At 40.4% G+C, this 22,078-nt stretch overlaps 1 protein-coding gene across 38 annotated transcripts in view; it reads right to left on the bottom strand.

The window, feature by feature from the left end:
* EPB41 (erythrocyte membrane protein band 4.1) overlaps positions 1-22,078 on the bottom strand; it is a 160,128-nt gene that overhangs the window by 83,087 nt on the left and 54,963 nt on the right. Inside the window, exon 1 of one of the 38 annotated variants that reach the window (XM_078380146.1) lies at positions 11,176-11,193. The exons of the other annotated variants lie outside the window; for them this stretch is intronic. The gene's annotated coding sequence lies outside the window, so the exon portion shown is untranslated. Of the gene's footprint in view, positions 1-11,175; positions 11,194-22,078 lie in introns of those variants that run through there. 38 annotated transcript variants of the gene reach the window in all.

Genomic DNA, 22,078 nt, shown 5'->3' with positions numbered 1-22,078 from the left:
CTGTCCCATAGTTCAGCATTAGGAGTTCTTGCCAAATTAAGGGACTGGAATTATTACTTTCCAAAAGTCCCAGCCCTAGTTATTACTGCTGTATGACAGATTCAATTCTTCAAAACAACAACAATAAACCACAGTTCGATTTATGAATGTCTGATATTGTGCTTCTGTATCCACGATTTTAAAGCCAGGAATGGCCTGATATTGCTGCACAATATCATGCCCTTGTTACAAGCAGGAAAAAGAATACCAAGCTTTCCATAGTGAAGGGCAACCTCAATGTGTGAACAGTAGTGAGTACAAGAGAGTATTCCATAGACCAGTGGTCCCCAACCTTGGGCCTCCAGATGTTCTTAGACTATAACTCCCAGAAGCCTTCACCACCTCTGCTGGCCAGGATTTCTGGGAGTTGAAGTCCAAGAACATTTGGAGGCCAAAGGTTGGGAACCACTGCTGTAGACCATCTTGACTCCTGTCACTGCTGTCACCCTTTGCTATGTAAAGAGTAACACAATTTCCAACAGAAGCTTCCTTCATGTAGAATTATCCAGTGCTAGAAATTCCTAGAAGATGATCACATAATCTGTAATGCAGTCACTCAGGAAGGGAAGAAGCAAGAATAGCTAAGATATGGCTATAGTCTCTCTGTGCCAAAATATTTTGAAGGGTTCTTTTGGACTTAATGAAATGGTGAAGTGAAGGTGTAAGTGCAACATAGAAAACAGAGAAACATACACACACTCTAACCTTTCAAGTAAACTAAGGTTACCATGTCCACTCTGCAGAATACAGACTAGAAAGCTATCTTCCAAATTCCAAACTGTTTCCTTGGTATAGGCAATGTGAGGAAGAAAAGTTGTCTGTTCAAAAAGCTCTATGAAAGTGCTGGGTGCATGTTTTCAAATATATGCCCCCTCACCTTTTGAAATATAAAAAGGGGAGGGATTGCAGGAGAAGTATAAGGAGGTATATCAGCATGTCCATATTTTGAGTGAGGATTGATTTGCATTCTGAATTTCCTTATTTTGGAAATTCTGGAAAACCTTTCCCCTTCTTTTGGAAATCTAAGTTGCAACCATTTATTTATTGTTAAATCTGTCACTGCTACTATGCACAGTAAAAACAGTATTTACTACCATAGACTTTTCCAGCTGAAACTCTAATACGGACAGTTCCTTCAATTACTCCTGGAGAAACACATCTGAAATGGAACCTCTCTATGGATTTCATGGATTTCACATTATAAATTAAACATAGAAATACTGCTTCAAACCCAAACTCCTGAAATTGGAAAAGCACCACGACTGAAGTGCAATTCACACATATAGAAGGCATGGGAACAAGAAATGTCATTTTCCAGGAGAGAAGCTAGAAGTCCCACATTGTCAGTGGTTCAAAGAACTTGGGCATCAACAGCAAAAGAACTACTGACAGTGACCAGGCAAGGATATGAGGAAGAACTTGTGCAATAAAACTCTGGAGACGCTTCACAGATATCTTCACCAAGGGCTTAACAAACAGTAAAGAAGCATACAGTATAGTGAAGCAGAGCAGTGTAATATATCTTAACAGAACAAAAGGAAAATCCCATCTTTGAGCAAGAAATTGGAGAAACTGTAAGCCATCAAATATGAAGCGCTGTTAAGATTGATTGTAACACATGTTAGTAGGGAGCTCTCTGGAAGCCTGGAAGAAGAAGAAGGTCTGGGTGGTGAACACATTGTCAACACTGAGAAAGGAAGTCTAGTTAAAGTGGAACACAGGAGTCAAAGGCAGTTGAACCAACCGAGACCCCTTCCTGGAGGAGGCAGACTACAGTAGTAGATCTTGGCTTGGTGGGATTGATGAAAGGAAACGAAAGAGATGAAATGTGTTGAAAAGGGGACGAAGAAGAAGGAACTGAAAATTTGTCCCTTTGTTTTTTAATTTAATTTAATTTATTTATTTACTAATTATTTCAACAACACCATAGTGCACACATTCTTCTGGGCAGTTCACAACATACTGAAGTAACTTATAATTAGAAAAACCAAAATACCATAAAATAAAAACCATAAATAGATAACTTCCTGTCCTTAACTAAAACCTATCTTTAAACAGAATTAAACAAATTAACAGCCAAACATCTCAGATAGAAAAAAGCACTAGTAAAAGGAAGCTTTAAGAGATCTACTGGTATCATCAAGGAGTCAAGGTCCTAATGGATGATTTCAATATTGGATCTAAATTGGGCTCTCAGTCAGCTGCAGTTCTCCATACGTGGGTGTAAAGATTGTTTTTGTCTGGAAGAAATAAGGCCATGGAAACAGAAAAGTTCCACCTGCTGATTAGAAGTTGCCTCAACCAGATGAGAATAGTAGCTTCTTTTAGTGGCCTTAAGTTTGTTCTGATATCTTCCAGATGCTTCCCTTACAGCCATCAGGTTGAACTCCATGGGAGTTTTCTGCTACCTGCTCTCTAGAATTCTGTTGTTGCTTCCTCATCCACAACTGCTCTGTAAACCAAGGAGAAGGCTTTGCAGCAAAGAGGGTGTTTACAAGCAAGGTTCCCACTAAGCTGGGTGTGTGCATGCACACACACACAAACAACTCTGCTTCCCTCCACATAGCTATATTCCTCATCCGTACAGTGATCGTATTAGGTTACGGTCACAATGGAAACCAGCGCGCAGGGGACACAGTTGCATGCACACGCAGGGGCAAAGCTACGTGCACGAGAGGTAGAGCCCCACCCAGTGGCACTGAAAATTAGAGGGTACATTGTTTAGGAGTGATCCTGTGTACAGCTTGAGTCACCTTGACAATTGACAACAACACTGACAGGAGTGCCATCATATCAGCCAGAAAGCTCCCTAAGACATTTTGGAAACCAATAAGGTTCATCAGTCTTTGGGGAGGACCATATTAATAGGTCCCTCATCCCCATGGAGGGGTACAGTTGTCCAGAGTCCAAATCTCAGCAAGAGATAACCTAATTATTGCAAAGGAGAAGACTCAAGGTTCACCACTTTCAGCTTACCCTCTCCCTGCCTTGAAGTGAACACCACGTCTAGAGTGTGACCTGCAGCATGAATAGACCCAGAGGAATGCAGGCCAGGCCCATGGCTGCCATGGCATCCATAAACTGCAGAGCTGCCCCAGACAACTGTGTCTCAGCATGCATGTTGAAGTTTCCCAGAAGCACATGTCTGGAGGACCTCAACATGAAAGCAGAGACATCTTCTGTCAGCTCTAGCAGGACATGTGTTAGGTCACAGGGGAGCAGTCCCATTCTGTTCCAATGGTTCAGCATGAGGTAAAGACACATGTTTTTGAAACTCACCTTGATACTGCCCTCCCACATTAACTGTTCCTTCAATTTATGCACCAATTGTTATGGACAAAAATAACCAAAGATGCAAGCTATTGTGATAACTGCAACCATTCTTGGCCACTGTTGGAAAAACCACCCTAAGTGTAAAACTGGAAAATCGATTAACCTGTTACTAATATTCCCTTCCTGGGCAAGATAACTAAGAAGATATTTGTTGCACAACTCCTGAGCTTCTTGGGTAGGACTGCTTATCTTTGTTAATTTCAGTCAGTTTTCACACCTGGTATCAGTGTGTAGAGGCTGCCTTAAATTGCCTAATGGTTGAGCTGTACTAGTAACGAGAAGAAATAATGCAACTGTATTCAGCTTTACTATTTTTTCAGCACCAGGCCAAAATATTTTGATTTTCACAGGCCTCCTGTTGAAAATGACTTTTATTACTCTTTACATGCTGTTTATTTTCCGATATTTACTTTCTCATACTGTTCTATGCTTATCTGATAGTATCCTTGTTTTTTGTTGTGCAACACTGCCCTAAATACTAATTTTAAAGTACTGTATGAGAAATAAACCTTTTAATAAGTGTATCTTTGGAAGTCCTTAAATTAAAATATGATACATTGGAAGATCTCAACAAAGTGTATATGTACGCATTTTCATCTGAACATAAGGAGAAAAAAACACACTAAGAACAAAAACAACAGAATCCCTTGGCACACTTAATACTGACAAACAGATGTGCTGAAATAACTTGTCACATTGCAAGAGAAAACATTACCCAATTTTCTCATTCAAGTATATGTTAATTCAGGTCCAGTAACAGCATGGGGAAAACTCCTAATCCACGTGGACAAGAGGTATACACAGATGGCTTCCTGCACTGAAACTGATGCCAAAGGAACTGATTTCAAATTATTTTCATTTAGTACACACAATGAATACACAAGTCCAGACCATTATGCCTTTCAGGGAGCCTAAACAGGAATCAGACCAACTGGAATACTTCATTCACATAGCCTTGAGGTATTAATGCTCATTTTGCTCCATTCTCTTCCTCAATGACTCTAGCTTTTCACCCCCACCATCAAAAGCCTTCATTTCATGGAACTCCCACTATAAAAATACAGACTGTTGCCCCAATTAGAACGCTATACACAGCCACTCTTGTTATTCAGTAAAACAGAGGCAGTGGGCTCAACTTTATTTCTTAATTATACAAAGGAAACTGATGCAACAGGGTTTCAACTTCATTTACATTCCCAATAATATTACAGTTCTAAAATGCAGTGCTGGAAAACTGACAGAACTCCCAATATTCAGCATTTTTAATTCTACGTATTTACATGTTGTAATTTATACTTCTGAATCCTTTTCAATCACAAAACAACTTATAACAATTTAATGGGAAAAATATATCTGCCAGATTTACATGGATGTCTGATTGCAACATATGGTGAAACTCCCTAAAAGCTCATTGGGTTCATGGTCCTAAATAATTTTATAAAAACTACCTTGCAATTATATGTAATATAATACAATAAATTCATTTCTTACTACAAATGTCTTTTAAGGTTTTCTAAAGAGTATACATTCTACTTGGAGCACTTTCAGAGTTACAGTGGGGTCCTGACTTGAGAACTTAATCCGTATTTGAAGGCAGTTCTCAAGTCAAAAAGTCTGTAAGTCAAGTCTCCATTGACCTACAGTGCATTGAAAACCGATTAATCCCGTAACAGGCCGTTTTTGTTCCATTTCGGTTTTTTTCTGGTCTGTAAGTCAAATCTCAGTCTGCAAGTCAAATCTAAATTTTGCAGCCAGAGAAGTCTGTAACTCAAAAAGTCTGTAAGTCAAGCCGTCTGTAAGTCAAGGGTCCACTGTACCTGATCTTAGGATGCTGGTTAAGTCTTAGAAAACTGCTACACTTCTCTGAGTCTGCAAGTAGTTACAGATCACAGAGCAAGAAATACAGGAAAAGAAACAGAAGTATTTTATGAGAGAGATGGCTTTTATCTCCATCTCTTTGCAGCTCATGCCAAGGCTCACAGCAAACCAACAGTTACTACAAGAAATTGTTACAACATGCTGCCCCAAGCTGTAACAAAAAAACAAAAACCCAAACCCATTATTTCATATATTTGTGCTTAATATTTACTGCTCTTTTATGTAAGAGACTTGCAGGAACAGGTATTATACACTCTTACATTATTACACTATAGCTCACTGTGAAGAATATGCACACTTTCAGGCAAAATTGTTCTGATATGCTTTGACTTCAATGCTACACTGTATTTGATACAGGTCCTGTGAATGTAACTATGGCCTCTGCTTGTCCTGTGTTAAAGGTCGGGTTTCAGTTTCTGCAGTCTGAGGCCAGGGACAGGACTTTGGATGAAGAGTAAGTAGGTGAAGGCTACAACATGCCTACTGGACCCTTTAAAAAGCTGCCAGAAATGGACTGGCCGAGAGGGTAAGAGTGGAGGCAAATGCCTCCTTGCAGCAGGGTAGGATTCCAGCATGCTTAAAAGAGACAATAGTAAGATGATTGCTGAAAATGCCCTCTATTTGATCCCACAATACTAAATAACTACCAACCAGTCTCTAGTATCCCATTCTTGGGCAAGGTGCTAATGTAGATTGTGGCTTCTCAGCTTCTGGGGTTCCTGGATGAGACTGATTATGCAGATCCATTTCAATCTGGCTTCAGGCCTGGTTGTGAAATGGAGATTGCTTTGGTCACCTTGGTGGATGACTTACTCCAGGAACTGGACAGTGTGTGTCCCTGTTGATTCTGCTGGATCTCTCAGTGGCTTTCAATACCATCTACCATGGTATCTTTCTGGCCCATCTCTTCTAGATGACTCTCAGCTCTATCTCTACTTGCCATCTAAATCTGAAGAAGCTGTTTTGGCTGGTGACATCCATGTCCGGTGTCAATAATGGACTGGATGAGAGTGAATAAACTGAAACTGAGTCTGGACAAAGTAGATGTGCTTCTGGTCTCTCAAAAGGCAGATCAAGGAATAGGAATACAGCTTGTGCTGGATAGGATTACACTCCCTCTGAAAAGACAGGTGCACAGCTTGAGGATGCTCCTCAATTCATCTCTGAGCCTGAATAGCCAGGTTTCAGCAGTGGCCAGGAGTGCACTTGCACAATTAAAGCCAGTGTGCCAGCTGAGTCCATTCCTGGAAAGGTCTGATCTGGCTACAATGACATACTGTCTTAGTTACATCTCAGCTGGATTACCATCATATGCTGTATGTGGAGCTGCCTCTGGTAAGTGTCTGGAAACTTCAAGAGGTCCAAAACATGGCAGCCAGATTGTTAACTGGAGTTGGTTACAGGAATCACACAATCTCCCTCTTACAGCAGCTCCACTAGCTGCCAATCCATTTCTGGGCACAATTCAAAGTGCTGGTTCTAACCTATAAAGCCCTAAACAGTTTAGGTCCAAGCTATCTCAAGGACCACCGCTCCCTTTATGAGTCTGCTTGGGTGTTAAGATAATCAGGACAGGCCTTTCTCTTGGTCCCTCCACCTTCAGACATGCATTTGGTGGGGAGACAGCCTTTCTTCTCTGTTGCTGCCCCCAGACTTTGGAAATTTCACAACACCTGTTTGGCTGGTAAATGAACCAGCACAAACAGCCAAACTGGCTATTCATGCTAATCTCTATATGTAACATCACACCAGGAATAAAAATAAGTCATACTGTAATTTTATACTTCATCTTCTGTCAAGCTTCTTTTAAGAGTCTAAAATTCTATGTTTTACAAGCTTGTTTAGCTACTCTGCATTATACTGGCTATTTACACCAGTGAAAAGGCAATGGTGTAAATTAGTAAAACTCCCAGAAGCCCTCACCACTAGCTGTGCTGGCAGGATTTCTGGGAATAATCCTCCAAGAACATCTGGGGAGCCAAAGTTGGGAACCACTGGTATAAATCATGCAGATAATTGCCACTAGTTAACCAGTGATCAATTGTATTCCTGGCATAATTAGCACTAGAGAAGGAGTACAAGCAGCATATTAGCACAATTCACTGCACTTTCCTCAGCTTAACTAACAAATAGGATTCTGGCATTCAATAAACTATTTCAACCATATGCATATCCTCATTTATGATGTAAACAATGACTTTAAAAAACAAAATTTAAAAAGCATGATACATATATCCATATAAAGATCAGGATGAATGTAAATAGTATGAAAGGCGAACTCTCCTAAAATTTGAAATCAATAACTACTTTTACTGTACTGTGTAAATTAGCATATTCAGTCCACAGCTTACAATTGCATCAATATAATGCTTCAGTTGAGAATGCATTCTAATCTCAGATAATACTGCGTAACTAATCTGTGTACTGTATCTGTGTTTAGCAAGAACTTTGTTAGTCTAGACCTCTATCTTTCAGACATTACCTCTCTCACCATGCTGCATAAATGTCTTTCCTTTTTCTTTGTACTTACTATTAATTCTGTACTTCCCTTTTTCTTCCATTCAGAACTTATTTCCTAATACTGGTAAAGCTGATGAAAATTTCCCCAATCCTTGGTCCCCACCAGCTGCCCTATTAAGCTTCTGATGTATTAAAAATACCCAACTGGGAAATGCTTAATGTTGCTGCCATTTAGGGGAGCCTAAACCACAGATGCTGCCAGTCATACAAGGGGATCATATGCTATGAGAATGCAGACCAAACTAGAGGCAAGTTTGTGATTTTTCTATCCCTCTCTTGTACTAAAAGCAGGTTTTCTTCAGAATTCTTAAAACAGGAAACTACTGCTACCCTGCAGGGATTTTTTTCCTCTCTCGTTGCAACTCAAGTGTCAAGGGAATATGTGACCTTTTTATTTTAACTGATATTGTTTCTCTCTTTTTCTCTAAGAACTTATGCATTACAGGGTAGAATCACACAACAGCTTCCCTAGTTCATTATATTCTATTTTACTTATGAGATTTATAAGAAGAGACAATTTTGAAGAAAAAAAAACCAATGGTAAAAGGGCCATTTTCTACACTCAACCTTCAAGGCCCATATATTTTCCCTTACAATGGAGTAGCAGTTTGCATGCTGATTTTGATACAGGAAATACTTCCATCCACTTAATTCAAATGATTTAATTCCTCCACTGAGTTTCACATGATTTTATATGCTTTTATTTTGCATTAGCCACAACAGAACTGGTAGTATCTCATTATAGCAACTGCGTCTTTGTGCCTTCAGTGTACTTAAGAATAATAAATCATGTCATATCTACACACACATATATATTTTTTCTGAATCAATCCACTTTTCACAACACAAACCAAAACAGTGGGCTCACAAGGTTTTTTAAATCAATGTAAAAAATGCTGTGAAGAATTCCAGAAGAACTTGAAATCTTTGAACAGTTTCTTCACCATTCCAGTTATCATATAAATCTATGTTCCTGATCTTGTAGGTTGTCACAAAAAAACATAGCTTTTACAAACCTTTTTATGAACCAGAACCACCTCTGTTGCTTCTTTTGCATAAATGAAATTAATATTTGTTCTCGTTGCTACATGTCATCAAGTCAGCTCCAACCTATGCCAACCCTATGAATGTGCAATCTCCAGAATGTTCTGTCAACAACAGCCCACAAATCTGTGGCTTCTTTTAGGGAGTCAATCCACCTTGTATTTGGTCTTCTTTTTCTGATGCCCTCAACCTTGAAGGTTGGCAATTTCTTTTTTCAGTTTCACTAAAAGACATTTCAAATCATTGCTGCTTTCTTCTAGTAAGTATAGCTGAAAAATGGTTACGCTTCAATTTGTACAGTTTAAAATTGCATCCACTATGCTGCACTCAGATAAAAAATCAATCCAAATGTTGAAGTTACAATGCCAGACAAATTACTTGTTTCAGTATGTTGCTGCACACTGAACTTCCATACTGAAGTGCCATATACAACATGAGTATGTAACAGCATCAGCATCAATGAGAAAGCATTGGCTGATGTCCTCTTACACACCTAGCATATGTAAGCTGAAGTTGTGTAAGTTGCTTAGAAACATGCACCAAGACACAAGACTTATCCAGGTAGCAATTCTTTAGGCACATTTGTATGATCAAGTGCATGGTTAATTGCAGAGTTTATTGTGCAATCAGACAAGCAGCCTGCTTGGGCATACATAACTCCCTGTGAACTTCCGCAGCTTTAACTTTACACTACAACAAGTGCAATAGGATTTCAGCTATTGTCAAAGTTCACATTCATAGATAAAAAAAATAAAATGCCACACAAATCCTCTTTTTTGCATACACACTTATTACCATTGTTAGACTTAAAACCATCATGAGGTAGCCCTTTCAAAACAATCTAGTGTGAAGCAGCAACTGGAGACCAAAAAGCTGTCTGTGATGATAATCAATTCCAGTCAGATGAATGGCATGTACTTTTGCCTATACAGTAATAACACATTAATATTACTGTATCTAGATTTTCTTAGAAACAAATTGTTACAACTTTGTCAAACTATTATACGAACTAGGATTTCACAAGCACCTTCACAGAATAACAATTGTGGAATTGAAACAAAACATTTAAATGGTCTCTGATAAGAGTTTTGCTGAATAATGTACTAATATTCTAAATGCACTGTAACATAGTAGACATTACTGTACTACTACAGGTACATGTTCATGTGATGTACTGCAGTAACCAAGGCCTACTGTGCTTTTTGTTTCACATTGGCTTATAGTTCAACACAGGAAAGGAGCTTGTTCAGCAGACTAAATCAGTAAGACTGCAGTCCTAAGCACACACTTTCTTAAAATGTAAATCCCAGATAACTCAACACTGCTTACATCAAACTAAATATACTAAGATTCATCCTGCAGGTCTAAAAACCTGATAATATATTTAATCAACAAGTAATTCAGCTGAAAGTATTCCCAATTAAATATGTACAAGACTGTTGTCTTAATTATGTCACAAAAAGTTAAGTGTGATCAACATGTTAGGAGGTACAGCAATACAGTGGTGCCTTGCTTAACGAGCACCTCGCTGAGCGATGAAATCGCTTAACGAGGCGCTCTGGGCCATCGCTGGAGCATTCGCTCAGCGATGGCCCCTATGGCGATTTTTCGCTTTGCGATATTCGCTAAGCGATTCGCTTAGCGAATATCGCATAACGAAGCGGGGGAGAACAGCTGATCGGCGGTTCCAAAATGGCCGCCGGAAGGTCTGCGCCGCATTTTCGCGCCCTGCCCTCGCTTACCGAGGGCGCGAAAATGGCGGCGCTATGGAAGAACCTCGCACAGCGGTGAGTTTTCAAGCCATTCTATGGCTTTTTTATTTCCGCACAGCGATGTTTCGCTATAGCGAAGGTTAATCCAGAACGGATTAACCTCGCTATGCGAGGCACCACTGTAATTATTCTGCAATTCAACAGATACAAGCATCCTAGAAAATAATTACAAACTAACATAGATTAAAATATAGTAAGTTACATCATTAAAATTCAGTACAGTACCATCATACTGAAACAACCACTGAATGCAAACATGTCAAAAACCATTTTAAGCCATATCATAAAACAATAAAAATGAAAAGCCACAGCAAAACCAAATGAAAAGAGATCAAGTAAGTTAATTTAATTCCAGAGTCCCAGCAACTAAACTAACAACAAGCACAACAAAATCTGGCAGCTTTCTAGACACATTCATTACTGGGTCAGAACACCAGCCCCATTCGCCACACCATTTCACAAACTCTCCACATTCCAGTTCAAAAAAGTTTTTAATATAATGTTGTTATGTGCCCTCAAGTCAGAACAGACTTATAGCAACCCTAACAGGGTTTTCAAGGTAAGTGAGATATTTAAGGAGTGTTCTTACCAGTTTCACACCCCCAGTAAGTTTCCATGGCTGAGTGGAGATCCAAATGCAGGCTTCCTGAGTCCTAGTCCATTAGTCAAACCAGTATACCACACTTAGTATATTTAATACAGCATTAATGTCTATAGTATCTAAGAAACAGAGTCTAAAACTTCCATGAGACCATTAACACCTGCATAATTTGTAAAATACATCTATGTACATACACTTGCACTCCCCCCCCCACTACAGCTGATCTGTTTTGCTTTAGAATTTAGATGTTAGCTGCCAAAAAACTCTTACTGGTATAGTGTCTGGAAACAACTTTTGTTGCATGTTACAAAATTTATGCAGACATTATCTTTGTGTACAAGTTATGCACTCAGCATCCAACAAGTGCAGTCGACATTGACTCTGTAACTTGAAACAATATTTTGTCAAAAGTTACACCATTATTCTACACTGGCAATACGATTTGGTCAAATATATTTCTTTCTTACTGCAGACAATAAGCCATTAATCAGTACAATAGTGAAATAAGACCAATAGGAAACGAGAGCCTCCACAAACCTAGGAGATACCCTAATATCTATTTCCCAGTATCCCCCCCAAAAAGCTGAAGGAATAAATACTAATAGCCTAACAGCTATCCCTAATATCCAAGGAAAGGAATACTAAATGGAAAGACCATGTTATAAGGAAAAGGCATAAAAGAAAGGGAGGGCAAGGATGAGACTGGATGAGATATAAAATGATAGAACATACATCCCAAATCTCAAACCTTTAATCTGTACAGAGGCATTCCTTCTTTGCAAGTTAAAGGGGCCACTGGAAATGGCTAGTAGTGGTCAGAGAAGAAATTACTATTTCTAATTAAAAATTACCTGTACCTTCCTAACTTTATCTGCAAAGAAAGCAGACTGCATCACTAGTAGTGTAAAGAATCTTGAGTGTGTGAATTGGTGGTTGGCGTGTGTTCCTCAACCATAATTCTGTCAAAGTCTTTCACAGGCTATCTTACTCCATGTGCCATATCAAGATAGTCCAGGGTGGATTGGAAGAAAAAAAAGGAAAGTTCCCACTATTTATCTCCTTAATATGATTCCTAACTGGTTCCCTATTTACTACCTTTAATATGTTTTTAAATGCAGTTTGCAAAGTGACATTCTATATTAATTGTGTTGTTTCATGTTACATTAATACTGAAGTACTTCTGACAGAACAGAAAGTAGCTCTCCCATATGCCTTGCCTCTTAGGTAAATAAAATCCTAGGTGTATGTATTTATTTCCTCAAGTCTTAACTACAAAGAAATGATTGCAAGTATTTGAGATGTGTGAAACACGCATTGATTTGATTTTCCCACTACGCATTGATTTAATATTGTTTTCATGCTTTAAAATGCTTACCTACTGTATAGTCAAATTCACACAATTAAAAAGAAAAACTGTTAAGAAAACTGTGGCAAACTGTCAGGAATACTTTACAAATGAATCCTTAAAAATGAATAAAAGCAGATGAAATTTTACACACTATAAACACAGTTAACTTGGGCACAAGACATTCCTGAAAGTTTTGAAAGAGATTTGATTCAAAGGATGTTGTTCACTTTGAGCCTTACTGAAAGTGTTCTGAAGTTGTATCAAAACAATATACTGTATAACTCTAGATGTATATTTATAATACATTTATATTACTGGAAATGCCCCCCATCTCCCAAAAAACCACCACACAGATGGTGATTTTGAATATTTGGCAGATGTTCTTCATCTAAAAGAGACCCATTTTGGAGCAGAGAACTTGGGTTAAACATAAGATCTATATAGACCGATAATGTACTGTACAGTATTTGTCACACATAAAAGTTGTAGTCTATCATAATGATGCTGAGTGTTTTTCTTTCTCTATAAGAAAGAAAATCATTTCCATATATAGTGGTACCTTGACCTACGAACACCCTGACTTATGAACAATTTGATTTACGGACAGCTCAGCCGCAAAACTTTGCTTTGACTTGCGGCTGGAGCTTTGCCTTACGAAAGGAAAAAGGCAGGGAAAAGGGGTGGGAAATTCAAATTGTTGGTGGCTAAGAGGCTGTTTCTTTGTAGCTCTTTCACCTCAATGGTTTGGGAAAGGGATGCAGCGCGGGCAGTGGGGGTGGCCCGGTGTCGGGAGGCTTGAGCCTGGCCAGGGTGCTTCGACCGCTCGCCTCCCGCTCGCTCTTCACCACCCTCCATGGACCGATGCCGCAGCTGGTGCCCGCCGCCGGCTCCAGCTCTGGAACTGGCACCAGCAGCTGCTCGCCAGGGGAGCGCCACCTTCAGCACAAGGTAAGACGCCGGGATGGCTGGCGAAGGGAGAGAGGGAGACGGTGCAGCACAGAGGCTCCTTGCCAACCTGCCTGCCTGCACTCGGGGGGGGGGGGGCGCAGGGGGGGGCATCTTGCCTTTTTTGACCTGGCCCAGGAGACTGGGATTGCTGGGTTAGGGTGGGTCTTTAGTGGGAAAAGTACTGCTCGTGAGGAGCTCAGGTCCCATCACAGCCACGCACGCATGCAAGGGGCTGGCTTTGCCCAGGCAGCCTGCAAGCAGGACCTGAGCTCCTCGTGCTCCACCGAAGGTGAGGCAAGGCAAGCCAGGCAGCCAAGCGTCCCCTCTGGCCTTTGTCCTTGTCTCTTCTCCCCGACCGGCAAGGGCAACGCGCTCTGCTCCTGGCCAAAAGGGACCGGCCCGCCTTCTTTCCTTGGCTTACCCTGCACTGGGGCTCCCGCCTCCACTCCCGCAGCCAGCCAGGCAGAAGGCACTCATGGGTCTCGGGGAAGAAGGTTGGCGCTCCTCTTCCTCATCTCAGGAGGTAAGGCTCCTGCTTTCCCTTTCTTCTTTCCGATGCAGGGAGCCAGAGTCCAGTGGGGAGGCCATTTGAATTTCCCGGCTCCCGCCGCAAGGTCGGTCAGCACTGCCCGCTTTCCAGCCAGACTCTGGAAGGGAGAGCCTGGATGGAAAGCCAGCAGCATGTCGGGACCCTGTGGTGGGAGGCAGAGACCAGGAAATTCAAATGGCCTCCTGGCCGGGCTCTCCCACCCTCAGCCTGCGGAGAGCGCTGAGGAGCGCCAAGAGTCAACACGGCCGCCCCAGCGAGTACCACTGGTGCCAGTTCCGGAGGCCTCCCAGCAACAGCGGTGGAAGCGCGGGAGGCCTCCCGGCCATGGCAGTTGCAGCGGTGGTGGAAGCCCGAGAAGCTGAGGAGGCTGCAGACCGGTAAGGTGCTGTGTTTTCCCTTTTTAAAAAAACTGTTCTGGGTGGGGTTTGAAGGGTGGGTTTGGAGTGGGGGGTTATGTTTCTGTGCTGTGTTGTTTTGTTTTTGGATTTTTGTTTGTTTTTTCAGTCCCAGCGTGGGACTTGCTGTGTTTATTTTTCTTCTCTCTTTCTCAGTATTTTTTTCTTCAGCCAGATTGGATTAATCAGTTTTCAATGCATTCATATGGGAAATAGTGCTTTGACTTATGAACGTTTTGACTTACAGCCACCGTTCCAATACAGATTAAGTTCATAAGTCAAGGCACCACTGTACTGTATTTTCCCATTTATAAGACAACCCAATGTATAAGATGACCCCCCTTTTCTAATGCCAAATTAGAAAAAGCAGGGATCAAAGGGCTCCCTTTTTGCTAAGTCCCGTGCCTTGGCAAAAGTCAAGGAAAGCAGCTATCAAAGTGATTGTTGTTTTTCCTTGCCTTTTTAGTAGGCAAAGAGCTTAGCAAAAAGTAAGGGAGCAATGCCTCCCCTTCCTTTTTGCTAAGCCCAGTGCGCCCTTGGCTTTTGAGAAGGCATGGGGCTTAGCAAAAAGGAAGGGAGGCAGCGCGCCCTTCCTTTTTGCTTAGCCCTGTGCCTCTGCAAAAGGCAGTGGTAAGGAGCTGCCTTCCATATATTAAATGACCCTCAATTTTTTTCTCAATTATTTAAGGAAAAAGTGTTGTTTTATACGGTAAACCTATTTTACTTGAAAATCCATTGTAGGGTCCAATATTAATAATTAATTCTAAAAGAAAACAATAAAATTTCAATTACAAAGGCAGAGAAAAAGGTTATTCAAATTAAAATGTCTGGATAAAATTTAAAGGACTGTACATCAAAACTTGGTCCTGGAGAGGGAGATAATTAGATATAAGACCCCACTTTTTGGAAAGGCCACTGAAAAGCTGGATGTCATCAGAAAGTTATATGGTCTCTGCAATAAAACTTATCTTTCGGAAAATACCGGGGGGCAATCTGTATATACAAGAGAAAGTAGGGGAATATTCTCAGGGACTGGCTCTCACAGCCCAATTACCAAATTACAGAGCAATCTAAAAGAAGGAGCCAGAAGTCAATTGAGATACAACCCATTACATCCAAAGCCTTCTTAACTCACTTTGGCATTTTTTTTCTAATGGAGATTTTTTTTTACTGTCCAAATACTGCCCCCATACATTTCAGGTGAACTAACTAAACCAGGACTAAGCTGATGTAACTAAAGGGTGCATGCTGGAGCTCTTCAGTGAAATAAAGACCTTGTGATCCAATGTTCTCTCAGACATGCCCAAGAGATATCTCATTCTGAAGCCTTCCAGAAGCGATAATCTATCTATACATGCTAAGCCTGCATAACCATCTGTGGGATGGAATAGCCCTAAATTTGAACCAGAATAAAAGATAAATGGAATGGATTTACCAGGAACTGTAAACATTTTATTAATTTCTGGGAAACTATTGAATACTGTGTTTCCCCAAAAATAAGACAGGGTCTTATATTAATTTTTGCTCCAAAAAAACACATTAGGGCTTATTTTCAGAGGATTTCCCCCCCCCCATGTATAACAATCTACATTTATTCAAATACTGTACAGACATGTCGTATTCTTCTGGCTGCTGCACAATAGTGGAGGGTGGACTTCCACAACTGGAGCTTATTTTGGGGGTAGGGCTTATATAAGCATCCTGAAAAATCATATTAGGGGTTGGTTTCAGGTTAGGTATTATTTTCGGGGAAACAGTATATTTGTTGGATTTTCCTACCTTACTCTATATGGAAAACCACTACCACTAGACAAACATTGGCTATACATGTACTGATTGAGGTTCAGCTACGATTGTACAACCTGCTGCAGCTAATTAGGAACCAAATGATAAAGTAGCAGAAATCTGTTGAACATCTGGTCATGCTACTATCGCACGCACACACATCAACCCAGAGATATTAACAAGGAAGTGATATTTCTCATATATTTTAGTTACTATATTTTTCTGTGTATACAACCCCCCAATGTATAAAATGACCCCCTAATTTTGACCCTTGACAGAGACGGAGGAGCAGTTAATGGGCAACTGTTCCTCCACCTTCATCTACTGCTGCCTCCGCTGCTCGGCCAATCACCTCCTCCAGTGCAACTGCCGGGGCTCATCTCCAGCTCAAGTCACCACCTTGTCCCCTGCCCTAAAGAGACAATTGCTGGAGGAGGTGATCGGCCACCGCCGGCAACAGGAAGAGGCGCCCAAGCGTGTACGAGTGCTTGTTTGCCTCTGTCTGCTGCTGAGTCCCATCACTCCCACTGGAGGTGATTGGGCGGGCAGGGGAGGCAGCAGCAAGAGGTGCCTGAACGCGTGTGACTGCTCCTTCACCTCCATCTCCACCTCCTCCTGCTGCTACTTCAGCCACTGGAGGTGACAAGCCGTGAGCTCTGGAAGAGGCAATTGGGCAGCAGCGGCAGCAAAAGGTGCCCGAGTGCTATGTGACTGCCTCTTTCCATGTATAAAACGACCCTCAATTTTTCCTCTAATTATTTTAGAGGAAAAAGTGTTGTTTTATACATGGAAAAATACAGTAATTTTAAAGAGATTTTGCATCACGTTCTGCTGTGCTTCTCTCTTCATTGTTAAGAGCTCTGACATGACCCTACTACAAGGGACCTACAATATAGAACAAACACTGGGTAAAACAGAGAAACAAAAAAGAAGATGGAGAAAATGGAGTTCTAAATAAACATATTTTTCAACAACAAATAAAGCTGATAACAAATCTTCTCAAGCACTCTATGCTTGGCTTTCACATTCTGAGTCAGAAAGATAACAGGTTTGAGATGGATCCCACTTATGATTCATCTGAAATTTCAAAAATAGCATTTTGTGCTTCCTGGGACATGTGACAACATAGGAAAGCTTACACAAACGAATATAGACTTTCCTTACATTCATAAAAAATGTTAGTTCATAAGCTGACTCTATTAGCAGCACTTTCAGAGAATTTCCATAATATTGCACCACTCTTATTTCCTCAACAACAGATGGGAGAAACCACTCTTTGTAACACATGTAAAGGAGGCAAGTACAAAACATCATAAGATGAAAATAAATGCACAGTTTCAAGCAGGGTAGATCTAATTTAAATCACAATTTAAAATAAAAATTGATGTTTTATTATTTAAATTTAAATTTAAAAACTGATTTCTTAACATTTAAATTGTGAATTTGATGGTTTCAAGCACAGATACTTTCACCATGAACACAAGAACAAAAGCCTATGCATTACACTCCTCAAGTTTTACCTTTGTTTCTTCCAATTTCAAAAGGTTTATAGATTTAAAAAAGAATATAATCACAATATAAAATAGTTCATTAAATGAAAACTACAACTGCATGGGTTAATATCTGAAAGCTTGATGTGGAACTAACACTCACAAGGTTAAATAGCACAAACAACTAATAATATTATGTGGATTAACCACAAGTCACAAATATTCCTATTTAATATATTTAATAAACAAACCCAAATCTGTCTCAATTTCATTGTACAACTCCCTGAAAAGTTAAAAACTGTATAATTTCATTACAATGCCTTTAGAAAGCCCTCTTCACACTGATCTGTCAACCAAAGAAGATTCAAATTACTCAAAACACATTCTCAAGTGTTACAGAGTAAATGGCAGGTGGCATTAGGAAGCCAATGGTGCTTTGTATTCTATGACACACTCAGCTCACAGGTGCACTAGCCAAACATTCTGAAACTCACCACTATTCTTCATTCCATTTACTGACGCCTAACAGAGCACAGCAGAGGAATTAAAAGTGAGACAGGCCCAGAGAATGACCAAATAAACAGTTTGGTAGCAGAATTCTGGGGAGAGGCCTCTAAAACAATTATTGTTTCTGCATATACTTACATGTTACTGAACTTTGCCAGTATCCTTCAAGACAGACAAGATAAAGCAAAAGGCACTTACATGCAAATAAAAGGAAGTAAAAAGCTAACAGGAATTTTAGAGAGAAATTTGTACCCTGCAAAATATGTGCAATGTTTGTCAGAGAACAACATGGTATACAAATGCAAACTTGACACTGTTTCCAAACTGTCAGAAGAAAACTGGGAGAAGTGGAGAAGTGAGTCACCATAGTTAAAGGCACAGACAGAACTCTTGAGCAGGAAAAATCATGGGAGGCACTGAAGATGGAAGAACAGCAAGAGAAAGAGCAGTGGAGAATGCTGAGAAGAGAATAAACATAGTGAAGGAAACACCATGGGAAACATTTACAGTTAGGAGGGAAGAAGAGACAACCTGCAGAGGAAGATGTACAAGAGACCCTGTATGACAATATGAGAAAGGCTCAAGCTCAGCCAAGTGGAAACATTGAATCTACAACCGACAAAAAGAAAATGAGACAATCAGCTATACTAGGAGACTCCCTACTGTTTGGGATTGAAACTGAAATACCATGTACCTGGAAGATCTTTGGACGCACCAGGTATGCCATTTCTCTTGAGGACGGATTAGAGATGGGAAGGATTGCCATTGTTCATAAAACCCTGATGCTTATCTCTCAGCCATGTGAGAACAAATAACACAGTAAAAACAAAACTATGAAGAAACTGCATCTGATTCTGAAGTTCTGAAAAGGAAACTCAAGGCCTTGGGGCCCAGATAGTCTTCTCGTCCATCCACCAGTACTCAGAAGAGGAACAAAAAGGAAAATATTCCAGGTGAACAACTGGCTAGAAAGATGATGTTGATTTGATAACAATATTCACAAACATGTCGAAAGGAAACAGGGAAACAGGGTAATAGGAATAACTTAATTGATGGAATTACTGTAGGAAATTAGTGGTAGAGGTGGGGAAATAACACATTATACTACCCTTACTTTAGCTCTGACTTCTCCCAAAAGACAGCCTATGACCCTCACGGGAAATGTCAAGTACAAGTGGAGGGGACAGGACTGATGAACAAGTAGTCAAGGAATACTTCATTACTTTGAACAAATCTCTAGGGCCTGATAAACTGCATCCAAAAGCTTTGCAGCAATGGGCTAAAGAACTCTCAGAACCATGGTCTATTATTTTCTTTATAGGATAGGTGAAGTGCCAGATGACTGGAGAAGGGTTAATGCCGTCCCTATCTTTAAAAAAGGCAAAAAGGCAGAACAGCAAACATCAGGATAACATCAAACTAAGCAAAAATTCTGGAACAGATTGTAAGACTCAGTCTGTAAGCACCTTGAAACAATGCAGTTATAACTAGAAGCCAACAAATATTTCGCAAGACTAAATCCTGCCAGACTAATCTTATTTTTAAACTGTGTGACTTCCCTGGTAGAAGGTGGGAATGTTATGAATGTAATATATCCTTACTTAAGCCAATCATTTCACAAAGTGCCCATGATATTCTCATTAGCAAGCTAAGTGTGGACTTGACAAAGCAGCTATCATATGGCTATACAGTTGGTTAAAGAACTGTACTCAGAGAGCTTTATCAGTGGCTCTCTCAAACTGGTAAGAGGTAATAATGCAACACAGCTGCAAAAAAGGCAAATGCTATTTTCCGCTGCATTAACAACCTAATATAGCATTTGCTTTAAGAGGAGCATAATCTCCACTTCATGTGAAGCTCTATTTCCCCTCTATTGAGCACTAGTTAGGCCTCATTTTGAATACTTCTGGTCATCACGCTTTGAGAAGGATGGAGACAAGCAGGAACAGGTTCAAAGGAAAACAACGATGATCAAGTGACTGGGAATCCAGCTTTACGAGAAAAGACTGAAGGTACTGGGCATTACAGCCTTAAGAAAAAAAGACTTGATAGTCCTCTTTAAATACTTGAGAGGTTATCATACAGAGGAAGAGCAGGATCAGTTCTCAAACATTCCAGACTGCAGGACACATAATAATGTGCTCAAGTTTCAGGAAAAGCCAGATTTTGGCTAAATATCAGGAAAAATCTCCTAAACATTAAAGCAGTACAACAATGGAACCAATTATATTGGAAACTGGTGAGTAATCCAAAACTGGAAACATTCAAGAGAAAGTTAGACAGCCATATGACAGATATACTTTAACTTAGATTCTGTACTGTGCAGGGGCTTGGACTCAATGGCTTTATAAGCCCTTTCCAAATGCATTATTCTGTGATACTACAAATCGTATTCAGAATGTTCCTCTTTAGAGAATGCTCTATGGATTTACTGATCAAAATCCTGTGGGTGAAATTTTATGCTGGTGTAACCCATACTGGACACCAGAAATGTTCAATTTAGACTGATGTAAATCTTCGTATTCCTTCCCCCTTTGCATTACACGGCTTCCTAAGGTTTTCTTTTGCCCTGGGAAAGCTTCTGGAAGCCTTGAGATGGTTGGGAAGCCTTCAATAGTGAAAAATCACCATCAGACATCCCATAGCAGTCCCTATCCCTGCAGGGTTTTTTTACTATTACAGCACACACACACACAATTTTAAGGCTCCTAAAGACTTTCCCAGGGCAAAAGGAGCCTTGGGGAGCCTTGGAACCTGAAAGGGGGAGATAGGTTGTTTTTGATTAGTTTAAGTTAAATATTTCTGGTGCCTCATATGGAATAAATTAAGATGGAATAAATTTACCCAATAAGATTTTGCCCACCATGTGGATCTATAAAGCACAACTTCATAACAAATATGCTGTATTTCTTCAGACTGAGTTACAAGTCACATATATAAAAGTCAAGCAGTCAACATTTGCATACCCCAGCCTTGCCTGAGACTGCTAAAATTAAGAGGGTTGCAACAAATACCATGTTTCCCCAGAAATAAGACAGGGTCTTATATTAATTTTTGCTCCAAAAGACATAAGGCTTATTTTTAGGGGATGCTTTATTTTACAGTCATATCATCTTCTTCTGGTTGCTGCACAATGGTGGAGGGTGGGGTTTCACTTAACTGGGGCTTATTTTGGGGGTTGTTGATCTTTAGTCATTAAGTTGTGTCCAACTCTTCGTGACCTCATGGACCAGAGCACACCAGGCCCTCCTGTCTTCCACTGCCTCCTAGAGTTGGGTCAAATTCATGTTGGTAGCTTCCATGACACTGTCCAACCATCTCGTCCTCTATCGTCCCCTTCTCCTCCTGCCTTCAAACTTTCCCAACATCAGGGTCTTTTCCAGGGAGTCTTCTCTTTTCGTGAAATGGCCAAATTATTGGAGCCTCAGCTTCAGGATCTGTCCTTCCAGTGAGCACTCAGGGTTGATTTCCTTCAAAATGGACAGGTTTGTTCTCTTTGCAGTCCAGGGAACTCACAAGAGTCTCCTCCAGAACCACAATTCAAAAGCATTAATTCTTCGGCAGTCAGCCTTCTTTATGGTCCAGCTCTCACTTCCATACATAGCTACTGGAAAAACCATAGCTTTGACTATGCAGACCTTTGTAGGCAAGGTGATGTCTCTGCTTTTTAAGATGCCGTCTAGATTTGTCATTGCTTTCCTCCCAAGAAACAGGTGTTCATTTGGGGGTAGGGCTTACATTATGAGCATCCTGAAAAATCATACTAAGGCTTATTTTCAGGTTAGGTCTTATTTTCGGAGAAACTGGGTATGAATGAAATTAAAGAGCTCATGGACTTCCACAGTCTAGGGAATGCTATAGCCAGTCT

Source organism: Pogona vitticeps, chromosome 9 (genome assembly GCF_051106095.1).
Source record: "Pogona vitticeps strain Pit_001003342236 chromosome 9, PviZW2.1, whole genome shotgun sequence".
NCBI lineage: Eukaryota > Metazoa > Chordata > Lepidosauria > Squamata > Agamidae > Pogona > Pogona vitticeps.
The sequence above is the reverse complement of the archived record's forward strand: the minus strand, read 5'-3'. Positions and strand labels throughout refer to the sequence as shown.